Source organism: Triticum dicoccoides, chromosome 3B (assembly GCF_002162155.2).
Source record: "Triticum dicoccoides isolate Atlit2015 ecotype Zavitan chromosome 3B, WEW_v2.0, whole genome shotgun sequence".
Taxonomy (NCBI): domain Eukaryota; kingdom Viridiplantae; phylum Streptophyta; class Magnoliopsida; order Poales; family Poaceae; genus Triticum; species Triticum dicoccoides.
Genome location: NC_041385.1, coordinates 202,825,752 through 202,836,414, shown reverse-complemented (window position 1 = coordinate 202,836,414; position 10,663 = coordinate 202,825,752).

The following is a 10,663-nucleotide window of genomic DNA, read 5'->3' as shown; positions in this document are numbered from 1 at the left end:
CTGAATTTGTTTTTGAAACATCAAGTGGCCAGAGACTCAAAAACTTATTTGCCCATTAGTGACTTGTCAGGGCGGTGGATTTTAGTTTGTACGATAACGCTGCATCCACCTAAAGTAACGAAAGTTCTTACGTAAACTTCCTAGTAATTCCCTCTTTGTAGGTGCAGCATTACTCCTAACATTTGTAATATCAGTTTGAAACTTGTAATATTGTCGTGTCCTATTCCTGCATTTTCGAAATCCTGTGAATCAAACAGGTCCTGAGTTGGTGATGATGGTGTGCCTCCCATCTTTCACCAATAGCTGTCGGGTCTAGATCTGATGCATACAAACCAAGCTTCTCCATTTTTGCAAAAAGATGCCCGCACTTGTTCCCTATTTACAAACAACTCCTTGTCTCTCACAATCAGCCTTATCTCCTCCTCACCACATCTAGAAGGCCGTGGAAAAATCTAGCACGATGGCCGCTGCCGGCGCCGTCCACCCCCAATCTTGGTGTTCCGTGCAATGCACGGGCATCTACGCACGGGAATTATATCGAACAGGGCTAGTTGTAAGCAGGCTAGCTCTACAGCTATGATGATAGTGACTACAGACGGTGAGGCTGACTATAGTATGCCGCCTATACTCAAGTGTCATCTCCGGCGCAGGGTCTTGTCACTTCACTGTGAGGAGCAGCACGCAATAATTTGACCAACGGGTAGTACAGTGCTAGTACTCCTACTACTACATTGGTGAGTATTAGTATCACCACCGTCTGGATTTAGGAGTACTACCACGTCCATCTGGATTTTAGTATTTGACTAGCAATATCTAGTAATGCATGTCACAAAAAATGTACTACTCCCTCTGTAAATAAATACATGGTGTTTTATTCCTATCGACGAGAGAACTTAATGTATTTTTGCTAACTAGAGTACTAATAGGATTACATGCAATGAACTAAACACTACATGTCATGTTTGGTAGTTATGTCACGAAATAAGAAACAAGGAGGGAGTTAATGCACCGTGCCTAAGGCTGGTCATAGTGGGGAGTAGCTTAGACTAGTAACATGCATATGTTATTAGTCTATGTTACTACCTTCATAGTGGGTAGTAACATATGGATGGTAACATGCAAGCCTTCATTAATTGAGATACAGACTCATTTTGTCTTGGAGTGTGTTATGTTACAGTAACATATTATGTTACCACAAGCATCTCTTTCCTCATTAACTCCATGCCACATAAGCAATTGTTTCTTGAGATGTGTTATGTTACTACCTAAGTTACTCCCACTATGGCTAGCTTAAGTGTTTTGGGATTATTTGGTTTTCGTAAAGTGACTTACACAACATTTTTGTTTACATGCATTCACATTTTATTAGTTAAATCAAAGGTCAAAACTTGGCGCAAAATGCAAAGGGGACCAATAAACCAGTAAACATCAAACTTCTCTCGTTTGGCCCCAACTAGAGGTCCGGTGAGATGACTATACTGACCGGCACAGAGGGGGACGCAGCTTCCTTGACTTACGGCAACTACCTTTGGGTGAATGACACGTGGGCCCAAGGGGTGTTTGGCCCACCTATCATACAGCCAAAGGCAGGTGTAGTATAGGGTCGAGGAGTAGTACGAAATCCTACACACCTACGCACGCCAACCAAGGGCAAGAGTGATCACTCGAATGACAAGATCAGTTGACTAGAAGCTTAGATAGACCCATGGAGGCGATGAGCGCGAGCATCAGCCGGCTATGCCAGATGGTCCATGACACTGGCCTGCGGCCCGGCACCGAGGAACGTCTCCAGGTAGTATTGCTTGAGGCCGCCAGGGCGAGGGGCCGCTTGGACGACAGCTTCGTCTCCTTGGTCGACAAGGTCCTCATTGGTTTCCTCAACAAGTTCACCGTACGTCGTCAAGAAGCTCGCGAACGACTTTGACATACGCCTCCAGCCGACGCGCCCAGGCTCTGTGATGCCCGCCACCCTCAACGGCCACTATGGTGACGACCTCTTCGACGCACTGGTGGCCCTGCGACTGCCCGCCGCCGCGCCGGAGAATGTCCACCTCGAGGTCGCGCTCGCCGCGCAGCGCCTGGCGCAGCAAGACACCATCGACATAATCACCCACGTCTACGCACAAATCGTCCACAAGGACTACTACATGCAAGAGGAGGACGATAGGAAGCTGGCCTTCTTGGACCGTAGGGCAACCTTGGACGGCATTGTTCAGAAGCACGTTGAGCTCGCCGCCAACGCCGCTGCTCCACACACGTCGGTTGGTGACTCGGCGCACTAGGGCGTGAGGATGTCGTTGATGGATCCGTATGTATTTTTATCTTTCCATCAAATCCATGTAGTAGTATATGATACTACTAGTAATTATCTTACCTTTCGCATCAACTTCATAATTTTTGTACGTATTCCATGCATGAACGGCGCCAGAACCAAACTTCTCATTACTCTAGGCAAAATCGTTATTTTCTATCTATCGGTCGCGCCATGGAGCAGAACCAAATTTTAGAAGTTACGAGTTCAAAAGGAAAATCCTGCCGTGTTCGTGTCGCACCCCCACGCGGTTGGTCTGGCACGCCGCTCAAGCGGGAATGCGTGCGGTGTTGCATTTTCACTTACAAGTGGGACCACAGTTGAGCAAACCGACAATCAGCAAACCCCCACCCTGCCCACCGCGCGATGGCTGAGAAAACAGGAGGGAGAAGAGATGGCTGTAGCACGGACTCCAAGAAAATTGGTGTCGGATGGGACTCGTGAGGGTGGCGTGTGCCGTACTGCTAGACGTGAATGCTAGTTATGGCCCATGCCACTATATCGAGTCTATATCGAGGTACATAGAACAAATTTCCTGGAGTCCGTGCTCAGCCCTCCTCTATCTCTCTTCTCAGCCAGCCAGCCAGCGAACGTGCGGAGCCCATCGTCTGTTTGCTCACATGCGGTCCCACATGTCAGTGAAAACGCAAGGGGACCCACTGAACCTGCACATCTTTCACCTCGACGTGCTGGTGATGAAAAACAAATCCAATAAAGATCTTCGATGGCCGCTTTTGGAGTTACTCAAGAGTAGTAAGATTCTATTTATAGTTTAACCCAAGATGCACATCTCGTGGCTTCAACTACCACTCTATTTTCTTTCATGACACGACCTGGATGCTGGATGTCCCACGTGTTGGCAAAAGGAGGAAGAACTCGACCAAATCTCCGATTGTGCTCTCGGATTAGACTAGTTGTGCTAACTTAAAAATTTTATTGTGTACTCCCTCCATTCCAAAATACTTGACTTCCATTTGTCCAAAAATGGATGTACCTATATACTAAAACATGTCTTGATACATATATATTTTGACAAATAGAAGGCATGTATTGTGCAACGGAGGGAGTAGAATGGATGCAAGTCTTGGTATTGGGAAGAAGAGTACATCCATATATTGATAGAGCGCAATTTAGTAGATGTTCTAGCACTTTTAGCTAGCATAGAGGCTAGAGATGACACTAGTGCACTTGTTGATACTCCTATAAGAATAGAGGCTAGAGATGAGACTAGATGCGAGGAAGCAACGTCTACTTCTTTACACTCGAAGAAGAAAGAAGCACGCAAGATCGAGCCTCCGCATATCAACAATGAATGCATCGAGAAGGCACTAATTCAACTTACAGGAGTAGTAAAATGTATTCTTGTGGTTCTTGTTTTCTTTGGTCTTGCTTGTCTAGTCAAAATTATCGTTGGAGTTCGTGCAAAACGGAGGTCCGTTTGGGGTCGTGCATTGCAGTTGGCCTTACAAGTGGGAACGCAGTTGAGGAAACTGACTATCGGCAAACCCCCACCTCGCTCGCCACACGATGGCTAAAGTTAGAGAAACAACGAGGTTGAAGAGATTGCTCTAGCACGGACTCCAAGAAATAATATGGTGTCAGATGGATGTCGTGGTGGTGGCGTGTGCCGTACTCCTGGACGTGAATGCTTGTTCTCGCACATGCCACCCTACTACTCCTACTACTTACTATATACTACTAGTATCGAGGATTCGAGGTGCTGGCTACGTACAACAAACACATATTAACATAAGGCTACAGTGAAAACACCCGCACGACGCGCGAAGCATGTGAAGCTAGTACAAATAGTGTACTACTATTGTTAATTGGCCTCATCCGATAACCTATTGCAATGCACGTACAATTATGTATTCAAAAAATATTTTTTGCCTCGTCGCACCACTCACTCAGAGAAGCGACTCGAAAGCCATTCATAAATTTAGTAAGTTTGTCATAGGCATATCATTTTATTACATACAACAGGTCATCAACCCACATCGACAATGAGGATAAATTATAAATACTAAAGTTTTCACCACACAACAAATAACAAGCAATGAAATGAACTTCAACTCAACCATTCCTCGGCGTTGGAAACACTTGCTTTGAACCACAAGTGATTCTCTGGGACGGGCCATCCATTGTCGATTTGGAGACCAACGCAAGACTGATCATCCAGGCTGAAGCGGCCTACTATATTAGTACCAGGGTAGGGAACCACCCAAATGTCCAAGGTATAGACAGAATTGCTTCTCATAAATGGTAGTAACATTGTGTCAACAGCAGTTGGATTGCCTTTCACCATCATTGGATAGTTTTGTCCAAGGAAGAGCGAGTTTTCTCCGAGACTATCAATTCTGTACCAGGGAGAAGGAGTTGGCGCTAGCACACTAGTATCCATCCCGAATACCATGCAACGGGTGTTGGAATAGGTCCGGAGAGTGCGACCATGGGAGAATACACCTGCTTCCTTAGTAGTAACATCATCAGTGGGTTGTATACACACAAGAAGAGGTGATCCATCGGAATTAGTTGCCAGGCGCCACAAAGTATATGGGTGATGCTCGTCCTCATGCTCGTGATCATCACCATCGTCATCTCCCCCTTGGTTATAAAAAATTTCAAGTATGTGTGGTGGAATGTTCACAGGACCTTGGAAACACAAGAAGAAGGTTAATTAGTAAAGGGAAACTTGCTAACCCGCATGCATGTGGATGAAACAATTATAATTATGGTGGAAGACAAACATACCAAAACTACGAGGATCCCATGCAAAAACAGTGCCATGAGCGGTGGCAGCAAACACAAGGCCCTCGTATTGAATTGCATCACAGTACACATCCGTGTATAGAAACTGATTTTTGAGCAATATCCATCGAGTCAAACCACAAAGGACGGCAACAAGCTTGTCGAAGATAGCAACAACTTCATAGTTGTTGTAATTCCAAGAGCGGTTGGGAACTCGACAAATTGCTATCTTCCATAGAAGACAGTCACCATGATCGTATTTGAACGTGCGTACAATACCGGTGTGCTCAACCTCTGGGCAGTCTGCTGAGATTTTTGGAAGTGGAACCCGGTCACGAGTGTACACATTCACAAGTTCCCACTCGCAGTTGGGACCAATGTACAACCCAATCTTCATTTGCGCCTGCCCAAGCCTTACCCTCAAGTGATGGCATCTTAACATAATACGTATCACTATTAAGCGGCATCAACTTGCACAGGGCAAGGCCATCGTCGTGTCGGCGCCAGTCATCAGGGTCATGGCAAAGAAGATAGGGGAGATCAAACCGCTCCTTGACTCTTGGGTTCCTTGTAATGATGTTATTAGTTGAGTCGAGAATGGGCTTGAACGAACCTGCCATGCTAGCCGAGGTGATGATGTTGCACCGATCAATGAGTTCCTCCACCACGTCATCTTTCAGACCGGGGAAAGAATAACGAGGTCGTTTCTGGCATGTTCCCTCCATGGAGAAGAAGGTCGAACAATGGCAGAACAAAGGGTGAAGGGTTGAACAAAAATGGAGGAGGGAGAGGAAGAGCGTGCGACAGTAGTTCCAAACCGAGAGGAAAAGGCAAAGAGTCGGTGGATGGTTGCCAGTTTGCCACGGTTCATGAAGAGGCGCCCTGGCCTACACGTCCGTTCGGAAATACTACTACTCGCCATCGTCTCACTGATATGTTGGAACGGGACCACATGTCAACGAAACATGGTGTGTAATTTCTCGTGCAAAATGCGATCTGGCCGCGTTGGCCCGAGGTGCCGCATTAGTTATCAACCTTTATTTTTTTAATGGCGTGTCGTTCAGTTTTGAAGCACGACTAACTGGTACTATATGTAGAGAAAATATAAAGTACTCTACCACTACTCCACCTCCAGTACTAGTAGTATAAAAAATATATATAGGCTGGAGCTTCAGCGCTTTCTTGCTAAGGGCTGCCCACTTGCTTCTCACACTACCACCCTCTCTCCAGATCTAAAAAAGACGGCCTCACTCTCCCTCCTCACCGGTGGTCACAGATCCGCCGGGGAAGAAAAGGACATGCAGCGTTGACGCACTCATCGTCGGTGAGCGAGGTCACGCACTGACGACAAGGCCGTCCTCTCAGACCTAGCACCCACGCGGGATGGCCTTCGTCCCCAAGCTCACTGCCGTAGTGTGTGTGGAGGACGACGACCACTAGCGAAGCCACTTCCCGCCGACCCTCAGGTATGCTACCTCTTTTCAAACCATACCCTTGTTCTATTGCCCCATCTGCCATGTCGTTGCATGTGGATCTTTTTCCACTCCACCATCTTCCCAATTTGCTATCCTCTGCTCTGCTGGTCACGCAGACGAAAACCATAATTTGCACTATTAAAGGAAACCCTACTTCATGCAGACTAATCCATGTCTGGGTTGAATAAGGAAAGGAAGGGAGACTATACTGTCCAAGAGAGTAGGCATCGAACCCGCATCTAGGTTGAAAAGGGGAAAATCAGTAGCTAAGGAACGAGTCTCGTGTCTCTTGGTTGAAGAAGGGTAGAAAGGCATGACAATGCAATAGAGAATGACCAGGTCGATCGGTTTGTTATCCTCACATAGGAAAAAGGTGGCTAAAGAGAACAAAAATGGGACGTAATCCACATATGTTGCCGGGATATTTGTTGCTCTGGGAAACCATACCTCCCTCACCACTCTGCGTCCGTGGAGGTACATCGTACTGGTGTGCACACTGTCTGAATGGGCCTCCCATGCTCTTATTGCCACTTTTTTGGCTGTTAGTATAACGCCAGTAGTTAAGTCAAGCAATGCTACTGCTAAAGTGATGCCACATTTAACTAATGCCGCTCTCAGTCTAATGCCACTGATAAATTTAAGCAATGCCATTTAATGTCACTGGATTATTTCAGGGTTAGCTATTGATTGTCGATGTATTAAAGATTTTTCAGCTAAGGCATTCTAATGATGTTGCACAACCAGTATACCAATGATGAAACTTGTTACTACCTTCAGATTTTTGCACTGTTAATGCTTATAGATTACATACCTCACTTTCATGAGATAAGTTAATTTTTTTGTACAGTGTCACCAAAATGCCAAGGTGCTGATGTCATTTTATTTTGGTTAAACTGCACAAACAATTATGAAGACAAGAGGAAAGGTCAAGAGTGGGCACTTCCTCCTCTGGTTGTTCTCTTGATTCGTTCGATCAAGTTTTTATGTTGGATCGATTATCAAGATTGGGATAGCAACTTTTAAGGTCCCCCCAAGTTCAAAATGGTATTTACCTTGGAGGTACATGGTTTGCAATTTTTTTATACTGTCATTAGTTAATAATGCTAGTTACCTTCAGACTTTTGTATTTGATTTAATGCTCATGCACAACTAGTATACCAATGCTGAAACTTGTTACCTTTACATTTTGTATTGTTAATTCTTATAGAAACCTTTCAGTGCTAGAGTTTATTGAAATCTGTTCAGTAAAACCATTGTATTGTACCCTATAATAAACTAACTACTCTATTGTTGCACTAGCCACTGGATTAGTGTATATTTGTAGTATTCGAATGGTGTTGCATTAGCGTATGGACATAAATAAAGTGTGGCAAGCTTTCCCAGATATGTGCTCAAGAAAACTACTACCTGTTTTTCTAAATACTAGACATTTGGGTACTTTAAATTGAACCACAAAAACGTCTTATATTAAGACTAGTTCACTCAAATTATCCCAGTAAAGCTAGTCACACCTTTGTTAAAATTAATGTTCATTATGTTATCGAAGGAGGTCTGTATGTTTGTCTCTAATGCCTGTCGACTACATACCTGACATCATGCTGTAATGTTAAGTCATTTCCTTTTGTACAGTGTCACTGAATTGTCAAGGCGGTGATGGCATTTTATTTTAGTAGAACTGCACAAAATTTGCTTAAAAGAAGAGGAAAGGTCAGGAATGGCTCAGTTTTTTAGAAAAAACTATGTATGCCTTCCTGACATCAGCCGTTGTTGCTTTGTTTATTCCTTCAAACAGGTGGTTAGAAACAGTCTTGCTACCTTTTCCCATTAAGAAATTGGAATGCTTATATTTGTGAGTCTATGCTTCAACTAGTGCCACTTTTATAGTAATCACACTTTCAATATCTATGCAAACAGGGATGCTCCATTTTAGTGGAACTGCACAAAAAGTCCAACTGGTTCAACATTAGGAGCATGTTTTTTTCCAAACCTTTATATCCAATTGGTGGCACTATGAGCTATTCATTACGAAGGTACATGGTTTGCTACTATCTTGCTACTCTTTTTGTACTGTCATTAGATAGTAATACTACTGGTTTGCATGTGAATTTATTGGCAGGGTGGACCTACATTGGAGGTGCAGGACATGATTCAATGATTGGATGCTCAATTTCGGTTGTATCGATTTCACCTCTTCCATCACTGCGAACATGGATATCCTTGGTGTGATGAAGAATAGGCGCTATATTTCTGCTCTGAACCAGCAAATCAATTCAGTATGAAATTGTCCAGGGCAAAACATAACTGTATCAGATTGTCCAGTGCAGAACATGACAGATGCTAAGCGGAAGAGACATGTTTAAACCAAAAATACATGGTGTGGTATATGTCTACTAGCTCCTTGATATTTGTGCAGACAGAGATGTTTGCCCGTTGCTATTTGGCAAACAAACAAAGTGTCCGCAATTTTGGTTGAACTGCACAAGAGAATAATATAGTCACTGCATGCAGTGCCATTTGAAAATAGACACAGAAAGATTGGATAGTCACTTCATGGACTGCAGAAAAGTAGTACTGTACTATTTATTGGCCAACACTAGGTGCTTCATTGCTTTGGTCTGATTATACAATGGGCATCATTTTGCCTAAGTTAAAGTTTGTATTCCGAAAATAGTCTCGCGGTGTGATCGAGAGAAGACCTAATCATATTGCAGTGGATGTTCCTCCATCATGTGTGGTTCATTCTCATGGTTCCAGCTGTTGGTGAAACCACTTACGTTTGCAAGAGGAATTGTAGACTTCACAAACAAATTTGTCTTTCAGTCTGGACTGAATGTTGGCCAAGAGAAGCATCCATGTTAGTAGGAAGAACAGATGTTTTTTCTAGATCTTTGCTTTTGGAGCTACATATTTGTATATGATCTATGAATCATTGAGATGCATTAACATGTTGATCTTATGTATGGGAATCATACTAGTTAGTTTTAGTTGCGACGCAAGATCTGAAGTGGCTGATCTTTGCTTTTGGAGCTACATATTTGTATATGATCTGTGAATCATTGAGATGCATTAACAGTTACTTATTTCTGTTCACTCAGTGTTTACAAGTTACTGATCGATCACTAGCTACCCTACAAATGCTCTCCTGGCAGTTTTATTTGCGACGTAAGATGCGAAGTGGCAGTTTTTTGAATAAAAATGCCTATCTCTGAAGAAATTGACAAGCTACACTATCGATTCTACACGGATAAATAGCAGATCACGCACGTACTACTTCCTTTCCGGTTTGCAGGGCTCAATTCAAGAAACGACCTACTTGATCCTACACGAATAAATAGTGGATCACGCACGTACTAGTACCTCCTTTCTGGTTTGCAAGGCTTAATTCAAACCTCTCACCAACCAAGGTACTCCCTCCGTCCGGGTTTATTAGTCCCGTGAGCAAAGCAGCAAGACCAAGGCATGGCAATAATTAACGGCATGCAGAAGTTTAAACCTAATTAATTCCAGCGATTTAAGTGGCTGCATGCGTGCCCTCGGCTGCAACTCATTGCATGCTGCTCCTCGTACTGGCTGTGAGCGATTCTGGGTGCCTGCATGCAGTCGGCCGTAATTAAAGCAGCTAACTGATGTGAAAAAAGATGCGCTTTAATTGTTGCGGGCTTTTTAAATCCGTGGAATCATTATTGATAAGGAGGGAGATGATTCGAGTGCACTCGTTTGACTGCCATGCCGGCGTGCGACCCAGACGGGATGGGATGGCACAATCATAATTTCAGTTTCTCTAGTTTTCCACGGCAAGCTGGCACGCTAAGCCATTATGCATTGAATTCGGATGACCGTCACGCTACCTTCCGCCTATAAGTACTGTTTCCCGGCCTTCTCCGGTGGCACCGTGACCCAACTTGCCATATCCTCATAAGCCCCCACCAGCCCGACGTCGCTCGCCACGTACGCCATGCCCCGCCCATCCACGGTAGGCGACGCCGGAGGCGGTCACCGCTGGAACTAGTGTTCGGTTTTTCACCGGAAGGCAGACGGAGGGAGGAGGCATTCTATCTGTCTTTAGATGGCAATGCGGAGATCGAGGAGTTGTTGGAGCGCGACCGCCTGGCAGAGGAGCAGGAGTTGT